The 19075-nt window shown below is 36.4% G+C and overlaps 1 pseudogene across 1 annotated transcript in view; it reads left to right on the forward strand.

Moving 5' to 3' along the window:
• LOC143710403 (complement C3-like) overlaps nucleotides 1–19075 on the forward strand; it is a 217752-nt pseudogene that overhangs the window by 32306 nt on the left and 166371 nt on the right. The window contains exons 29-33 of the transcript XR_013194544.1: nucleotides 51–214; nucleotides 7493–7651; nucleotides 7782–7841; nucleotides 7915–8005; nucleotides 8667–8712. The product of XR_013194544.1 is annotated as a complement C3-like (transcript). The remainder of the gene's footprint in view (nucleotides 1–50; nucleotides 215–7492; nucleotides 7652–7781; nucleotides 7842–7914; nucleotides 8006–8666; nucleotides 8713–19075) is intronic.

Genomic DNA, 19075 nt, shown 5'->3' on the forward strand with positions numbered 1-19075 from the left:
TCCCATAGATCTCCACACTTGTTTCTATTCCTGTTTTGTGATTGAAACAGCCGGTACGTTCTGGAGTGTCCCTGGACAGCGTCATCACTCTCTGGAGGCGACGGCCTATGCTGTGCTGGCGCTTGTGAAGGACAAAGACTTTGATAAAGCAGGAGAAGCCGTGCACTGGCTGGGCAGACAACAGTCCCATTCTGGTGGTTATGACACCACACAGGTACACTAACATCTCATCATTTCACTGTAGCTTGAGCTTAATAAAAACGGGAACAACTGTAAAAACTTCATAGGGTTAAGTTTTAATATTCTGATTGACCGAGTTAAGACTCTGCTCTTATTAAAAAATGAGAGCAAGGCAGCTGCACTTGTGGGATTTTTTTTTTTTAGACACGCACACACAGACATCAAGAATCAGAAATGAATCTCAATAATGGTGACATGTTCCATGCCACAATTCCTGCTGGGAGCCATGATTTTAATACTATGATTCCATTCCAGCATGACGCATGTCACCATTTTTGAGAATCATATGCTGATTCTTGATGTCTCTGTGTGTGTGTGTTTAAACACATTATTCCCCATAATGTATTTTAAAAACAAAATTCAGAATGTTTGATCTGCTGCAAGAAAGTTTTGCTGGTAAAATTATAATAAAAAAAATAATCAATTTTGATCATAAATAATATTACATGTTGCAGTGGCTGCCACCAATCACAACTCATTAATGGCTCCCATCATATATTGTGGTATGAATAATTATGATCTGAATTGTATATGTAATTTACTTTTCCTAATTGAATATTCTGCTCGTTACCATTGTTGAGATGCATTGACTTAATCTTGATATCTGTGTGTGCCTAAAAGAAGAATTTTATTTTTTAAAACAACTTTAAAGAAATCCTTTATATTATATCTTAAATTCTGGATATTTATGCAGTATCGCAGTTATGCTATAACCAACAGCATAAATCATAAACATAAAGTTCAAATGATGATTGTCATGATATAACCAACACCATCAGATCACTTTTTTCTTTGTTCATCTGGCAGTTATAACTCCAATACAAAAGCCAAACAAAATCTAAAGTTAATAATATAAGGGTCAAGAGCCCGACTAAAGTAAACAATGATCACCATAACGGTGGCTTACAATTTTAGATTTTCTCCTTCAGTGATTCTGCTTCAGGTGTCTTCAATAATGCTCAATCATCACTCAATTAATCACTTAATTATCTCATTAACTTTAACACTCTTGAGTGTGGACTCATATACACTGCCAGGAGTGTTAATTTAACACTGGAGTTTTTGCTGTGTACAAAGAGCCGTAGTTAACTGACAAGCTGAGCCATATCGCATTAATTATCGCTGGCGATACGTCCGCGATATTAATGCGATATGGCTCAGCTTGTCAGTGAACTACGGCTCTTTGTAGTAAATGCCGCTCCATCTGAAAGCAGGTGAAGGCGATTTACTACTAATCAAGGAACCGGCTTTACTGACCAGATGCGCATAACAATATCGTGCGATATATCGCCCAGCCCTAATAATACACTATACACCTCTGGGTCAGAATTAATGGAACCCCCTGGTAAATATGATCAAAAATGGCTGTAAAAAATAAATCTGCATTGTTCAGCCTTTTGATCTTTCATTCAAAAAATTTGCAAAAATGTAACTTTTCGTTGAAGTAAAAGAATTGATAGTGGGGGGGAAATCACATTGTGAAATAAATGTTTTTCTCCCAAAATACGTTGGCCACTATTATTGGCACCCTTTTTTTAAATGAATTTTGCAATCTCCTTTTGCCATGATAACAGCTCTGAGTTTTCTAAATGACGACTGTCATAGCCTACCATGGTCGCCCAATAAGTAAAAATATAAATCAATATAATTAGTTGTAAATTAAATATTTTAAACATTCATAAAAAAGGAAAGAATAATGCATTGACTCAGGTATTAATAGACCAAATATTCACACATGATCTGTCATTTAGACTATCAGAAATATTGATATACATAATTTTGTGAGTTTTATGATGTAGGCCTCGTGTTTTTATGAACATAACCATCAAATTAACTTTTCCAATTGCTCATCTGACTGTTATAACTCATGTACAGCAGCCACAAAATTTCTAAAGTTAATGATTTAAGGGGGAAGACCTTAACTAAAGCAAACACTGATCACCACAACGGTGACTTTAAAATTCAGTTTTTCTCCTTCAGTGATTCTGCTTGTTACCATCACGTGTCTTCAATAATGCTCAATCATCACTCAATTATTCACTTAATTATCTCATTAACTTTAACACTGCTTCAGTGTTCATTTAACACTCAGCTCAGAGTTTATATAATTCACATTCTCAGTGTTAATGTAACACTCTCAGAGTTAATTTAACTCTGGGGATTTTGCTGTGAGATAATCATAGCAATAAGAGATGATAGGAGCAAATCATTTGTGACTCTAATGAGAGCTGTCTCAGTACTAAGATACGGTCTAAATCCTGATTGAAAATCCTTGCAGATACCATATTTTTCTAAAAAGGAACATCGTTGTGAAGATCCTGCCTTTTCTAGTATCTTTGACAGAAAAGGTAGATTCGAGATCTAGGTCGAGGCCTGTAATTGAAAAATTCTTTAGGATACAGTTGTGGTTTAATCATACTCAGCTTAAAAGTATTTAGTACGTATCCTAATGACAAAGATGAATTAATGATATTTAGAAAAGAGGATCTATGACCCCTAGAAACATCTCTTTCAGTAGTTTAATCGGTATAGGGTCTAACATACACTGTTAACCCTTGCTGTAAAAAAAGGCCACATTTTGACAATATCATACCATTTTCCATTAAATGAGTAATATACCGTAAGAAAACAAAACTAGCCTACAGGATTATACTGTAAATTAACAGTGCTCAAAATCGACACTCGGAGGCTGTTTTCCCAATCACACCCTATACCCTCATTCACTATTCCCTACATTAGTTCACTAATATAGTCCACTTGACAGAGTGAATGAAAGGAAATGAGTAAATTGAGACACTGAGGAACACCTGATAAGCAGAATCACTGAAGGACAGAGAAACAAGAACAGAAAAAAGAGAAACACATGATCTACAACTGACTTCCAGACACACTGAGTGTGAAACCAGTTTACAAATCAGTTTAACATTATTTATTTCATGCATGTACAAAAGTTCTTGAGAATTATCAGATATTTAGTTGTTGATGTTTTATTGAAAATAATAAAACTTGTAGTCACCATGATGGAGATCAGTATTAGTTGGGTTCTTGACTTTTTAACATTAGTTTTCTCTGGTTGTTGTAACTTAGTTTTTAAAACACATTTGATATGGCAAGAAACAGCCAAGAGAAAGATAATCAGGTGTTTTTTGCTGTTGTGATGATGGACATGCTGGACATATTCAACCTGGAGATTTCTGATGCTCTAATTTCATCCTGTGTACACTCAAAAAAATGATGTGTTGACATTACTTAACTTTTTTATGTAAACAGGTTCCACTGGTTCCACATAACTGGGTTTTGTTAAACAAACATAATTTGTTCATGTAACTTCAACATCATGGAAGTAATTTTAAGCGATCCAATGAAACTCTGAGCTGAGAGTTAAATGAACACTGAAGCAGTGTTAAAGTTAATGAGATAATTAAGTGAATAATTGAGTGATGATTGAGCATTATTGAAGGCCCCTGATGTTAACAAGCAGAATCTCTGAAGGAGAAAACTGGGTTTTTACTGAGAAAAACTCAGTAAAACTCAGCAGATGAGCCCAGAATATTAACGCAACGCGTTTAATTAAATGCTAATTTTCTCCAATTTGAAAACCATTATTATAAAGAAAACGCTTTACGTGACTTTCTATAGGAGGAACACGTTGCGTTCATATTCTGGGTTCATCTGCTTATCTGCACATTGTATGGTTTCTTAATGAGGTAGCCTACTATACATTAATTAAAGCGGCACTATATATATGCAGGATTTCTGTTTTTGTCAAACAGCGATCCCTAGAGTCGCTGTAGAGCACTTGTATTTAACGTTAATGTCGTAAACACCACTCACGCAGAGTGTATCTGCACTCACGTCCTCTGCACTTCATAATAATAAAGTAGCCTACCGCGTTAGGCTTACCTGAGCCTAAATGCCAGATGACACCAATAAAGTGAATCATGTACGTCGCATTATTTCGCAGGGCTCTCAAGTTTTGAAGACAGGCAAGAGTGACAGCCGACAGATACAATAGTGCTATTTTCTGATTGGCTATTGTGTTGCCCGACGAACAACACCAGAGGAGACGCGCTTGATTCCTGCCGGTTCCACAGTGAGAGCGGCGCGGCCAGAGTTTTGGCATATTAAATATATTACAAATAGTTTTTCAGCGTGAGAAATACAATGTGTGGCGGGAGAGCATGACACAAGACCGAAATGAGTGACTCACGCTCAATGCGTGACACTTGATAGCCCTGATTTCGTAACAATGTCCGTTATGATATGATGTTGTTAGACATGATTATTGCAATTTATCATAATAGTTTGCAAATTGCGCTCATTTACACTATTTACAACATGTAGGCTTATTTATGTCCTGATAATTATGTGAGATATTGACAACTGTTCTCATGATAATCGCAGGAATCAACTTTAACAGTGAAAGACTGAGCGAGTGGGACTCTTGTCCGGTTCCTCGTGCTGTCAGATTCTCGTTACCTTTTTCTAGACTCTTCCGACCGAGCTTTCTTCGTTTTTTTTCTGCCATTCTGAAAACGCAGATCCGACGTTTACTCGTGTCTGACTCCTCGCTCGGTCAGTCTGCCATTTCCTCTTTCTCTGTTCCTCCGACAATGCTTTTCTAGCTTTCTGCTTCTTATATGCCAGCTTTGCCATGGGACGATAGTTGTTATTATAGCTAGCTGTATCCTGGATGGGGGCGTGTACGCGTGCAATGCCGTAAAGCAATCTGTTACCTCGCGAGACCTGATATCACACGATACTTCCTAACACGGCGGCCCGCCGGCCCAAAGTTGCAAGGGTGGTTTTGCGGCTCACAGGCACCAGGGGGGTGCGAGACGACCACCATTCAACACGAAATCAGTAATATAAACATTACAATGACTCCAAAGCTGTTCGGTTAAGGTAAAAAAGTTACTTAGTTCTGCTTTAAGCCAAAAGTGCCCTAGCGTTTTAAAAGCTTTTTTCATGTTAAGCGCTTTAGAATGTCCAGAGAAAAACCAACTTGTTAACGTTGGCCTGCAGAAGTGCGATCATGATGCTAAATCCAGTCTGGGAAAATATCCTTACTGATGGTCTGCATCGGATCTTTAGATTTTCTTATCCCAGAAATTTAAAAAACACAGTTCAAGCAGGAGAAAAAGTAATGTTAAAAAGTCAAGGGTCAGCATCCCAAGTAAAGCAAACACTGATGTCTATAATGGTAACTTCAAACCAAACATTATGGCATACTGCCAACAGTGTTGCCAGTATTTTACTGTAAAAAAAAAACTAACTGGTAAGGTCTAACAGTGTACATGTTGTCGATATAGATGATTTAACAAGTTTATAAAATTCACCCTCTCCTATAGCAATAAATGAATAAAATTTTTCGTCAGTGAGACTATGATGCACTGTTATGCGATACTGTAGTAGACGGCTGCATAGTTATAATTTTATCCCTGATTTTATCCATCTTGTAAGTAAAAAAAGTTCATAAAGTCATTACTGCTGTGCTGCTTGGAAACGTCTGGGCTTGAAGCTTTTTTTCTGTAGGTTTAGCCACTGTTTCAAATAAATGCCTAGGTTTTTTTTCCCTTCTAATAGGGTTGAAAATTAAGCAGATCTACCAGTTTTTAAGGCCTCTCTGTATGTAATCGTGCTCTCTTTCCATGAAATGCAAAATGTTTTCTTCCAGTTGCGCTCCATTTTTCTGGCTGCTCTCTTAAGGGCCTGAGTGTGCTTGTTGTACCACGGCGTCGGATTATTTTATTTAATCTTCTATAAGCGCAAAGGAGCAACTGTTTCTAAAGTGCTAGAAAAGAGATAGTTAAAGGTTTCTGTCGCAATATCGAGTTCTTGTAAGCTATCTGGGATGCTGAGAAGATGAAACTGATTATTAATAAAGCAATATTTACGGGCAGAAGTGATAGGTCTAACATATTTGTAACACGGAGTTGGCTTTGCAGCCTTGGTTAAATGAAGTTTACACGAGACTAGATAATGATCTGAGATGTCGTCGCTCTGCTGCAGAATTTCAACGGCATCAACATTGATTTCACGTGATAATATTAGATCTAGAGTATGATTACGACAATGAGTAGGTCCTGACACGTGTTGTCTAACTCAAATAGAGTTAAGAATGTCTTTAAATGCCAATCCCAATGCATCTTTTTAGTTATCTACATGTATACTCAAATCAAAGTCAGCAAATAATTTATTTAATTATTAATTGAAGTAAGGGATTGAATATTCAGCAACCCATGCTTTATCATTTGTTCATTTTTATTATATCTGTTTTTTATTTTTTTAACATCAATTCAGTTTTTACCCTTAGATGAGTTTGGAAGTTTTTGTATTTCCTAATTCGGGGAACAGACACAGTCTCTATATGATCATATCTAGGTGAAAGAGCATCTATGTGATGGGATTTATCTGACCTTGGTGACGCGAGGCCGCTAGCAGACGGTCGGTTTAGCCAGTTTGTCTGCTTCCTGACCTGAGCCCCAGATTGTCATGTTTGAGCTCTAAGACTATGTGCCAAATTACTAGAGAGAAGAGCAGCACCATCCCAGGAGGGATGAATACCATCTCTTTTCAACAGGTCAGGTCTGCCCCAAAAACTTTTCCAATTGTCTATGAATTATTTGCGGACACTACTTAAGACAGCCAGCCATTGAGTGAGGACAGTTAACTATCTCATCACTCCTTCAAACAGGAAGGGGGCCAGAGCAAATTGCAGTGCCTGACATTGTATTTGCGAGTTTACACACCTCTTTAACGTTAATTTTAGTAATCTTTTAAGTAGATTTAGTGGCGCCTATATAGTGAACGAGCCCGCCCTTATTTCATACAGTTGGATGCCATTGGCCAGTGCAAGGTTTCAGGATTTCTCTGAGAAGGAGAAATCCCCCCCATAGTGTCAGCTACTGATGCCATGTTGAGTGAACAGAATTTGAAAGTGAACAAACAAAATAAGGCCTTCAAATTAATGAAATTACATTATACAGACAGATAATATTTAATGGTATATAGTATATACACTATCAATAAAATATTTGCATGTTTTTATGCATGTTTGGGGTTGTCATTGCATTAACACTATTCTGACCAGCAGGTGTCACCAGTTTGAGGTGTTTTAAATGTGCTTTGAATCAATTGCTTCGTAAAATGATTTGCTCTTTCAAAGTTTAGAAAAGCTGTGTTTCTCCCATCTTTACATTTTAGTCACATTCTGAAGCTCTGTCTTTGCATGCTTTTCTGTGCTTTCCAGGCGACCATCATGGTGTTTCAGGCCGTGGCAGAGTATCGCACGCAGGTGAAGGACCGACAAAACTTCAATCTGGACGTGGAGCTGTCGGTGGATGGAAGAAGCAAACCTGTCAGATGGACCATTCGAAGAGATAATGTGCATCTTACACGGTCAGACAAGGTGAGGAGAAACTCATCAAAATTGTTCAAATGGTTCCTGCTCAATTTTTCCGTGTTTGGTCAATGAGACCTTCAGGAACCCTACTATCATGGATTTGATTATGCTGATGACATCCATGTTCACTCATTAGGTGGAGATCAACAAGGACTTCAATGTGACGGCTAGAGGAACTGGAACAGCCACTCTCTCAGTGAGTGTTCATGAGGTCTACAGCAAGATTAAAGCATTTGAGCATCTTATCTAAGACTTGATGCTCTTTTCAGGTTCTGATGCTGTACTACGCCAGACCTGTTGAGAAGAAGTCTGACTGTACACTCTTTGATCTGACTGTTAAAATGGAAAAAGACCCTGAAAGTAAGACGGACTGAGTTCAAGGGCTTTCTGTAGCACTTTTCATACTGTGCTTTACCCCGGGTTATCTTCGCTCTAAACCCTGTTTTTAACCCCAGGTAGAGGAACGTTTGACACTTGTAACTAGAACTACAATTACATTAGAAGTGTGGTTAGCACTGTTTTTTACACAGGTTATAAAACCTTATCGCTTTTGATGTGCTAACCACACATTGCAGTGACAAACTTTTATTCTTGCCTCTAAAGCCTGAAAAATCCTTTCAGAAAATAAAAGTGTAGTACAGTTGGCAATATACAAAATGAAGATGTAAACAGGTGCAACGCTTTATGTAAATGGGTCACTTTCTGCATTTGTCCAATCAATGATAATGACGCAGCATATATGCAAATAAGAACATTAATCCAAGGTTTATACATTTAGGCTACAGTGTGGAATGCCACCAAATGAATACTCAGGATTACTTGTTAACCCCAGGAAAATTATGAGCAGTGAAACATGAAACAAGATAACCCAGGATACTGTTTACCCAGGGTTAACTAGTCCAAGTGTGAAAAGCTTTATTACTTTTTCATTTAAATTACTAGAATTCTATTGTTATGTTCCCTTTAGAAAGGGAAGACTTGACTTGAACTAAAACCAACAAATACTTTTGTTTCTCTTTAGCAAAACAAGGAGCCATTGAAAGTTTCAACTTCATCATGGATTTCTTGTATGTGAACAAATACCTAATTTATTTTTATGTCAAGAAACCATTTTATCCATAAATAATCAACATGTCCTCATTTAGACTGGCTTCACACTTGGGTTGTTTACTTAAGTTTGATCCCACCCCACATTTTCCCACAGTTGCTGTCCCAGTCAACACGTTGATCTCACAGTGATCTCTCCATACACAGCAAAATCCCAGTGTTAAATGAACACCCCTGATGTACTTATAGGTCCAACTACAGGGTGTTAAAAATGAACACTGAAGCAGTGTTGAAGTTAATGAGATAATTAAGTGATTAAGTAAGTGATGATCGGCCATTAGTGGTGAGACCTGATGTTAATAAGCAGAATCATTGAAGGAAAGAGAAACAAGAAGAATGGAAAAAAGAGAAACACAAGAACACATTTCTTTACACATTATTGCACTTATTATTTCCAGTGTGACTTTATTTCTGTCTTACATCTACAAAAAGTTATTGAGAATCAACAGAAGTTTAGACGGCAATGTTTTATGGAATTTTTCATTTCAAGCCACACAGTGGACAGTGGACAGTGTTTGTTTCAGTTGGGCTCTTGAACCTTTTTATTTTTTATTGTTAGTTTTTCTCTGGCTGCTCCAACATTGTGTTTATAAAGCACATTTGTTATTGCACGAGAAAACCTGCTAACAATATTTTGTGATGATGACATTATCATCATGTAGTGACCTGATTCACTGATGTCGTGCAGAGTCTAAATGTTTGACTATATGATTGATGTTGCGTTTTAGTATTGGTGATTGTAGCCCTGACATTCTACAGTTTGAGATCCAACAGCAATATGAACAATTTTGAAAAATCTTTGTGCACTGGAGCTCTTGTGTTTAGACACACAAACATCAAGAATCAGCATATGCATCACAACAATGGTGACAAGAAACAAACTAGTGACACACAGATCAACTCTGAACATCACAAAACAAGCTATTAAAGACAAAACATTTCACAATTTAAACATGACCATCATGACCTGCGCTGTGTTTCCCAAAAGCATTTTAAGCCTAACTTGATCACAGAACAATAGCAACAACAGGTCTGTACAATCAAATTAGGCTTGCAGAAGCTTTCAGGAAATACAGCCCATGTCATGGTTTCTCTTGCAGTATCACTTGTGCTTTATAAACACAGAGTTTGAGCAGCCAGAGTGAAAAACTAATGTTAAAAAGCAAAGAGTCCAGAGCCCAACTAAAGCAAACACTGATCGCCATAATGGTGACATGAAACGAAACATTCCATAAAGCATTACCATCTAAACTTCTGTTCAAGATAAATAAGAATGTGTGTAGATGTATGACAGAAATTCACTGGTAATAATAAGTACAATAATGTGTAATGGCTCGAAGTCAGTATTTCTTGTGTTTCTCTTTTGTCTGTTCTTGTTGTTTCTCTTTCCTTCAATGATTCTTCTTATTAACATTAGGTGTCACCACTAATGGCCAATCATCACTTAATTAATCACTTAATTATCTCATTAACTTCAACACTGCTTCAGTGTTCATTTTTAACACCCTGTAGTTGGACCTATATGTACACCGAGAGTGTACATATGTACACTGGGGATCTTGTTGTGTATGATCATAATGTGAGTTCACAATGAGCTAAAAGTGTAACTGCACAGTGCACTCACTATGTACTCATATTATATCAAATATGTGAGTCACCCCAGCTAGAAATATTATTGGACATGGACTCCAACATCACTCAGACATCAAATTTTGGTTGAAAATTAAAATTGGGTTGACGTGTAAACATTGGATGTCAGGCTCCAACGTCATTAAACAATTCCACATCAGGGCCATTACCAGCTTCACTTTAAATAACCAGACTTTATTTCTGTCATATGTGTACAAAAGTCCTTATTGAGAATAACAGAGGTTTAGATGTTGATGATTTATTGAAATTGAGTTTGGTTTGATGTCACCATTATGGTCAGTGTTTGCTTTAGTTGTACAGTTTGACTCTTAATGTTTTAATGTTAGTTTTTCTCTGACTTCTGTAACTGTTTGTTATGACAAGAACAGTAAGAGAAAATGTGATCAGAAGATGACAATGGTATAATCATCATATTATGCACTGATCAGCTTCTAGACTGTCATGTGTGTTATTAATTTTATATAATTGATTATAGTAAAGTTATTGCAGCATGACATCTAACCATGTTTAAATAAGAAAATCTGTATAATAAGATAAAAAAAACATTTTGAACTTATGGTTCACTTAGACATGCACACAGACCTTAAGAATCAGTGTGTGAATCTAAATAACACTGACATGCTTCATGCCGCAATGCATTCTGGGAGCCACTGATGAGCTTTGTATGATGCACCCAGAATGCATTGCTGCGTGAAGCATGTCATCGTTATTGAGATTCACGCGCTGATCTTGAGGTCTGTGTTTGTCTCAAAGTGGTTTATAACTTAATTCCACAGATTTAGTTTCTTATATTAAATAGTTCAGATTTTCTGATTAAAATGTTGCAGAATCTCATGAGTTTGAAATCCTTAATTGTTATGATAGATTATTACAAGTAATTTTTATTAAGTTGTTATTAATTTATTTGTCCATTTACTAGTCCATGGATGAAATCAGGCCACTACATTATCATAATATCTGTATTATCAACAAGTAGTCAACATTCTTGTTCACATTTTTTCTTGCTATAACACACACTTACAGCTGCCAGAAGAGTCCAACTAAAGCAAACACTGACCTCCACAATGATGACCAAACCAAACTATTACTTTCACACAAACTATTTTAAGAGGTTCAGTCCTGTGTCTGCTGGAAAACTTCCCGCTAAAACGTTTGGGGATAATGTTTAGAGAGTGTTATCCTACCGTTTAGGAGAACATTCTGATAACAAAAATAAAATTAGCTACAGAAACCGATACAAGAACATAATATAATGCTCTCAAAAGATTCATGGAACAAAAACATTTCTAGCTGGGATGAGCTCATATTGTGGCCATAGCATGTACACACAGCGAGAGCGCTGTGAGGTTACACTTTTACATCACTGTGAACTCAGATTGCAGACGTTGTGACCACATGTGACATCACTGTGAGATCAACGTGTTCACTAGGGTATGTTTGCTTGTTAGTACTAGTGACAGCTGGTTACCAATGTGACTGCATTCTGACAATGTCACTTTCTCTTCAAAGACCGTTTATTCAGAGACAAGCATCTCTGTGTTATACAACAATATTGTAAATCTGACATCAAACGGACTCGGGTTCAAACCAAAAGCTCTTGTGTGAAAGCAGCATTAAAAGCAGCCTGGGTAGCCTATGAAACCTGTTAATACAATCTGCTCTTTATTTCCATCTTTACAGCTACAAAAATGATAAAACCGATGCCACTATGACTATTCTGGACATTGGAATACCGACAGGATTTGATGTTGAAGAAAATGATCTTAAAGAGGTATTATGATGATAAACTGATGCAGTGATGCCTCATATTTGCATATAGAAGAGGAATCTAACACACATCTGCAGATAGGCCATAAAACATGTTGGTCATCATGTGATGCATTGAGCTTTTTTTCCTCATTTTCTTGCCCTCAGTTGTCCACGGGGAAGGAGATATACATTCAGAAATATGAAAAGAATAAAGTGCTGTCAGAGCGAGGATCCCTCATCCTCCACTTGGATAAGGTATTTCAGCAGATTGTGTTGCCTGATTATGTCAAAAGCAAAACACGTGGTTTCCTGATAAAACGAAAACAAATCTGTTTATCACAGTATAAAGTGCAAGAGACGGGGTTCCAGAAGTAAAAACTCTGTTCAATTTCTCCAGAGGGAAACTGAATTTTAACGATAACTTTTAATATACCTTTATAGACCCTACTGTCCCTTACGCAACACAAACATATGGGAATATATTGCAAAATATGATGCGATATATTACATAATACATTTCCATATATGGGAAACTAGTGCTTATATTTTTTAATATACTTCAATATATGCATTGACCATGTATGGCTTTATATTAGTGAATATAAATATGTGTAAATGAAGACAAAAATAGCATTACATGTATTATATTCACAAAGTTTTATCCTTTATTGTGTACATACATTCACATTTATATGGGGACATGTATGTGCAATGTATGTTCACACATCTGTTATTGTTTATCAGTTAGTTGTAGATCTGTTAGTGTTTAATTCTCTATTATTTTGGATTTTAAAAGGATATCTGGTATGAGTGAGTTTTTGGGGTCACCATTGTGCTGAAGAGTAGAGCCTGTGGTTCAGTTGGTGATTGGCTGAACACCATTAAGAATACAATTATTTTATTTAAAAGAAATGGTTGTGCACTCGTCAGCACAGTGATAGACTCTAAATACTTGAGTAAATGCATTTGTTAACTAGCTTGAAAATAATAAAAAATTATAATGTAAATAATTAAAGAATATAATAAATATATTTCATTATATATGTCTCTATATATGTGTGTTTATGTTGCATGAGTAAATATATTGTAATAGATTACACATGCAGTACCATATCTGATCACCTCTCAATAAATTATGATGTGTATTCCTGAATATAAAATTACATAGCCTACATTATGATATATTAGTAAATATATTGTCGTCACATATTTTTCAATATATGGAAAGCGACAATTCCTTATGTATTATTCAATATATTGTAATATATTAACAAAATATATGATTCTGTATATTTACAAATATACTGTTAAACCATTTAATATATTGATCATTCCTATATGGGAAATATAAATTATATAATTTCATTCCGTAAGGGCTGAGCTACGAGGTTGTTATTCGATAGTATTTGCTTCTGTTGAAGCTGTCAGCCTCCCTTATTTCAACTTAGTTTTAAAACATTGTTTAACAGTGGAATTTGTGGTGAAAATGAAAAATCACCATCTTGTTAGCTTCCTAGACTCTCAAAATACTTAAAAGGATAGTTCACCCAAAAATGAAAATTAGCCCATGATTTACTCACCTTTTTTTATTATTATTTTTTATTTATTTATCAGGGACAATGCACAACGTACAATAATCTTGCGAAAAGATGTTTTGTGCCAGAGTTAGCTGATGCTAATTTTCATCCGCAGTCCACACTTGAAGTCATCCTAGGTGTGTATGACATTCTTCTTTCAGACAAATACAATCTGAGTGATATAAAAAAATGTCCTGGCTCTTCCAAGCTTTATAATGGGAATGAATGATACCAATTTAATCCCATTGTAAAGCTTGGAAGAGCCAGGACAATTTTAATATAACTCTGATTGTATTTTTTGGAAGTCCATCAAAGCGCATCCATCCATGATAAAAGCCCAGGTAATCATTTTAATGATATTGGTCCACATAATGCAGTTCCACAAGATAGGTGGTTATAAATGCCAGATATAAAGACAAAAGTCTAAACACAACATTAAATGATCATTTTGTGATTTTGTCATCATCGACAAGGAGCTGATGACAACCGAGCTTACTTTGTCTTGGCTTTCTCTGCCACAACAATGGTGTTATACAAACACACAGCTACAACAGCCAAAGAAAAAAATAAAGAAAGAAGAATTGGGACCAAGAGCCCGACTAAAGCAAACACTGATCACCACAATGGTGACTTAAAATGAAACATCAACATCTAAACCTCATCTAAACAATGTAAGGAAATTACATTTATATAAACATGAGTTTTAATTTAATGCATCCTGAGTGTTTATTTGGTCCAGAAACAGTATAAATTGTCTAAATGAGACCATAAATGATGTTGAATATATGTCCACAATGGCCACATTTGAACTAGTTTTTTAACCTTGTCAGAAGAGGGTCCATGAACGTCTATATCGGACATGCAGAACACGTCAAAAAAAGACGTAATAACAACTTTCTTTCTGGCTCCTCAGTGGACTTCTTTTCAAAGTCCGACTTTTGTGACAAAGACGTTGAAAAGACGTCTTTTGGACATCATGTTGTTTAGTGGGCAGTCTATCTAATGTTGGTCCACCAATAGATTTGAAATATTTTTGTAGTTTTGGCCAGATTACTAGTTTTGAATGAGTGATCTAAAAGGTTTCAGACCGAAATGAACGGGACAGATCGGATCCGCAGCGGATGAGCTGCTTTATCAGCGGATACGGATAGGGTCTGCCGCGGATCTAGTCTGGATCCGCAATCCTTATCTGTTCCGGATCCGTTGCGCTGTGCAAGTGGACTCCGTTCTGGACCTTGTGATACCTCCGCGGCAGATCTGTTCCGGAGTCAGTTTGCTATCTGGGCTCCTCACGGCTCTGGCGGGTTAATAAAGGTCATCTGAAGTAAAAGAAAAATATCCATATTTAAAACTTTATTGACTAAAATAACTAGCTTTCGACATACAGCCGTACACATCATTTTACGCCTAAAGAGTAACACTTTAACTTGACACACAACGTAATGACGAATGTGGAAGCGCAGAGCATAGAGCAAAACAAAACACCAGTCACGAATTAAAGTCTAAAACGACAATTATTAAAGAGAAATGTCGGAGGAGCTTGAGTTTGTTCCCCAGCCCTATTTGTTTGTTTCTTTTCAAATCAAAGTTGTTATTAATTAATGTTTGATTCACCTTGTATCTTGTTGGCTCGGTTCATGGCTTATAACGCTTTAACGAAGACCATATAGTTCATCGAACTGCATATTCACCTGTTTGTACATTACAGACTGCATATCAGAATCCTATTTCACATGATAATTTATGCAAAAGAAAATGTATTGAATTTATAGGTCGAGCCTATGACTATACAAAATTTACATACATTTTGTTTTCTATCAGCTATCCAAAACAGAATGCTGTTGGAATACATTCTGGAATACATTAAACAAATTTCAATTGTTAAATGACTGCAAGAAAGAAACACCATTGCAATTCATATGCAAACATAATAATTAATACTATTAATTGTCGCCTGTGCAAATGCTAATGTGGGCAGTTTCACATTTAATATCAAATAAATTTGCTTTTTATTTATCTTTTTCTTATTAGGTTTCTCATAAAGAGACAGAAAGAATTGCCTTCAAAATGAACAAGATGTTTAATGTGGGTCTGCTTCAACCTGTTGCAGTCACAATATATGAATATTACTCACCAGGTGAGATATTAATACCCACACACACACACACACACACACACACACACACACACACACACACACACACACACACACACACACACACACACACACACACACACACACACACACAAATATTTTTGTTTAATTAAACTGAAGCTCTCAAAATTATTAATTGAAAACTGAACACATCTAGCCATGTACATAATACGTAATTGTATTATTGTACCATGGCTCAGTTCAAGCTTGAATTTGTGTGTGTATATCAGCACAGCCTCAGCTGCTGCTACAGGCAACTGGGAAAGGGAATCATAAGAAAATGAATGATTCATCTTCCAATTATTAGTAACGATTCTTGTGTAGTCACATAATCAATAGAGATCACATCAAAGTAATGCACATCTCTTTACTTAAAGGGGTGGTTTACTGCTTTTTTTCCAACCCTATTGAAAATGCTACTGCTGCTTGTTAGCTTTTGAGATATGGTTTTCTCCTGATTAAATATTTAATATAACTGAATAAATGACTGAGTAATACCGTTTTTTAAAGTTATTGTTTTATCGATATAATGAACAACCGTTTATCTATTCACAAAACTTAGTTTACTCGGTGTATCGTTTTCTTTAGGTGTACATGTGGCAACTCTGTTAAAATTGCAACAGAACGTGAAAACATCTGTTGCAAAGAAATACAAAAGGTATTGTAAATATATATATATGTCAATATATATATAAACCATACTGTACCCTGATAACAGCAGCTGAAGTTTGCTGTTGCAATTACATATAATTTTTTGAACTTTATACACGTTTGTCTTATACACACAAAATAGCATCGAACTAACTGGCTACTATAAACAAACAGCGTTGGCATTGGTTTACGTTCTTGATCAAATCGAAAAATTACGTCATGAAGTATACATGGAAAATACATTTACAAAATGAGTACATAATTACAAATTCAGGTCCAAAATGTACGCGTTTGTCATAGACACACGAAATAGCATAACTAAGTGGCTACTAAAGCCAGCGCTGGCATTTGTTTACGTCCTCGATTAAACCCAAGACATTACGTCTAAAATTATACATGCAAATACATCCCAGTGGGCAATTGATGTTGAAAAGACATCTAATTGATGTCAAAATCAACGTCAAGGAACAGGTCAAATATGCAAATCAAATTGACGTCAAAACCAATCCTTGACATTGATTTGATGTAAAGTGAATGTCAAACATATTGACCTGCATATACATAAACCAATTTCGGTGTGGGTATTAACTTTCTCTTTTCATCTAATTACCACTGGAAGACATTTTCTTTTCAAACTGACCTTAAAATGATATACAATATCTTGATCAAGTCTTGACCAACTTTTGACGTCAAATTGATATCATGGTGCCCGCTGGGATTTAAAATTATTAAGTCTTTCTTACAGGTTGTGGCCCAACAACTGCTGCCTCTGGTTTTAAAGTTGAAACTGCTTCATGCTTTAGTTTCTTGTTGAATCCGACATTGAATTTGTGGAGATTCTGGAAGCTGCCGGATCCGTAAAATGCGCAGCACAGAGAGCTAAATTACGATTGTAATTTTCTGGAACATAATCAAACATAAATTGTAGCCATTGTTGACGAACTACAGCGACCGTAGGAAGCCCGACAACAGAAGACCTGACTGCTGGGTGAAAATAACACACTTTCGACGGCATGGCTACAGCTCTCCACTATAACTCTTCCTCTTCGACAAAGCCGCAGAAATATGGCCATGCCTCCTTTTTTGCATATTCCGGAGGGAGGGTTGATGTAAATGAATGGGTTAGCTACGTATAAAACCCGGGAAGTATGTCGTTGTACTCCCATTCAAGTCGTTTTTGTAGGCATTAAACTTTAACTATAACTAAACTTACTATTCATGCACCAACAGCAACATTACACACTATTTAAAATGAAAAAAGTGAAATCGCAATCAACCACCCCTTTAAGCATTGCTTGCAAAAGCATACTTTTTCTCGCCTCTCAAATACATACCGATTCCCCACATAATACAACACCTACCCCTAGTGGCCGTTATCTAATCAACAGAGTATTAAGGGAACCCAACAACAATTACTTTTGTGGAAAAAATATATAAAACATGCAATTCCATTGCCAAATGATGATATCGTTCGGAGGATAACACTACTAAATGAGTTTACACTACACAGACTTTTCACAAACAACGTATAAAATAACAATACTAAAACAACAATACTAAAACAATGTTGGTGACATCTTCAACTACATGCTGTCATTATGAAAAACCATTCAGGAACCACACGGATTTGAGTCTCACAAGCCTCAAATACAGCATAACAGCTGTGAGCGGTGTACGTCTTTGGTTCACTAAAAAGAGTCATTGCTGGGTACTGTGTTCTGAGTTCCCAATCCTGCACAAAGAGCCCCTATTATGCCTATTATGCTTATTTACGATTCATCATTTTGTTCAGGGGGTCTACTGGAATAGCTTTACATGATTTAATGTTGAAAACAATAATTTTAATTGTTGCAGCACCTGTTTTCACCCTCTGTCTGAATGCCCTTTTAAGTTTTTATTTTTTTAAACCCGCCTTCCGAGAAGCCCAGTCTGTTCTGATTGGTCAGCCGGTCCCAGTCCTTTCTGATGGGTTTACCGCTCAGAGTGTGTCGGAAATGTAACTGCCCTTACTTTGACTGTTGAGTATCAGCTCTGGAGGCTTTGCTGTAAACAATACTGCAACTACGCTAACTATGGGATCAGTTTTGCCGTATCAGTTCGAGTCCGAGTCCAATAATGACAGTCAAGAAGAACAAGCTGATTGCCCCAAACTACCTTCACAAGCATGACTTGTACAGGACGTTTCACATTGGTAATTTCATTTTATACCTATCTTAAATGTCAGATGTGATATTATATCTGTCATGTCTTTACAGTACATCACGGCATCAATCGAACCGCAGGGCAAAAGGTTGTAGTTGTTAAATAATTGTAACCACTGATTCTTCAATTCCTTTGCTGTTGGAAATCTATGCAATTGTTTTTCCCTCGCAGTGAAAAAAAACGCATTTCCTTCACATATATTTGCTTTAGTTGGAAGGCCAGCCAAGTAGTCATCAAGCAGGCATTATGCAAATATGTTAATGTCACATTTATGTTCAGATAGTTTCACTTTCATGGACTTTTAGTTTGTCTTCCGTCACATGTTTCCTTTTTTCTAAT

The sequence above is a fragment of the Siphateles boraxobius genome, unplaced genomic scaffold, assembly GCF_051911475.1.
Source record: "Siphateles boraxobius isolate OS27281-9 unplaced genomic scaffold, OSU_SipBor_1 47, whole genome shotgun sequence".
NCBI classification, from domain to species: Eukaryota; Metazoa; Chordata; class Actinopteri; order Cypriniformes; family Leuciscidae; genus Siphateles; species Siphateles boraxobius.